The sequence below is a fragment of the Alligator sinensis genome, unplaced genomic scaffold (genome assembly GCF_000455745.1).
Source record: "Alligator sinensis unplaced genomic scaffold, ASM45574v1 scaffold1093_1, whole genome shotgun sequence".
Classification (NCBI taxonomy): Eukaryota; Metazoa; Chordata; order Crocodylia; family Alligatoridae; genus Alligator; species Alligator sinensis.
The window spans coordinates 573,150-573,865 of record NW_005842538.1 but is presented as its reverse complement, the minus strand read 5'-3'; the positions used below and the strand labels follow the sequence as shown (position 1 = coordinate 573,865).

General features: G+C 49.4%; 1 non-coding gene across 1 annotated transcript; it reads right to left on the bottom strand.

Annotated features, from left to right (window-relative positions):
• Positions 1 to 304: 304 nt before the first annotated feature.
• Positions 305 to 377, bottom strand: TRNAV-UAC. Its single transcript has one exon. It is a non-coding gene; the product is annotated as a tRNA-Val (tRNA).
• Positions 378 to 716: the final 339 nt, after the last annotated feature.

Here is a 716-nt window from a genome sequence, read left to right as displayed (position 1 = left end):
TCCCCTCCGGATCCGGCTCAGCTGGGCCGGGTCCCTCTGCCCCACTTACCTTCGGGGGATCAGCTGTTGCTGCCCCCGCTGCTGATTCCTCTGCTGCTGCTGCTTCCACCTCGGGTCAGTAAGTAAGTAAGGGGGCACAGGTGTGTGCAGGACATGTGTGTGCCTGGATCCTTCCCTCCCCGCTGCTGGTTCCCTAGTGCCTGTCAATAAAGACTGACAGCAAGCTGTGAACTGATAAACTTAGAATTCACAGGTCACAGTACAAGACTCTGTGCTATACACCCAGAGCAAAACTTGAGATATTTAGTTCCACTGGGGTTCAAACCCAGGACCTTCTGCATGTAAAGCAGGTGTGATAACCACTATACCATGGAACCACCACAGAAAGGAAAGAAAGATCACTTGCACACACCCAGACTTGAATTTCTAGCCTTTTGTTCCTAGTTCACATCTCAGGCCCTTCAGCCACAGAAGAAGGATCTCGGCTCTTTAGTACCAAGCAGATTGGCGTCTACCACTCAAGAAAGAAAGATTTGCTTTCTCTCTTGACCTCCAAATTATCGCGCCTATCGTGAGAAGGGGATGAAGCTATAAGCAGTCTTTTCTACTCACTTTGCATTCTGTCCTTTTCTAGTATCCCCTAAATTTGTGAGGTAGTCTATGGAGAAAAGGAATCTCACAGCCAAGACAACTATCCCCTCTGCCTGTCGGCAGTT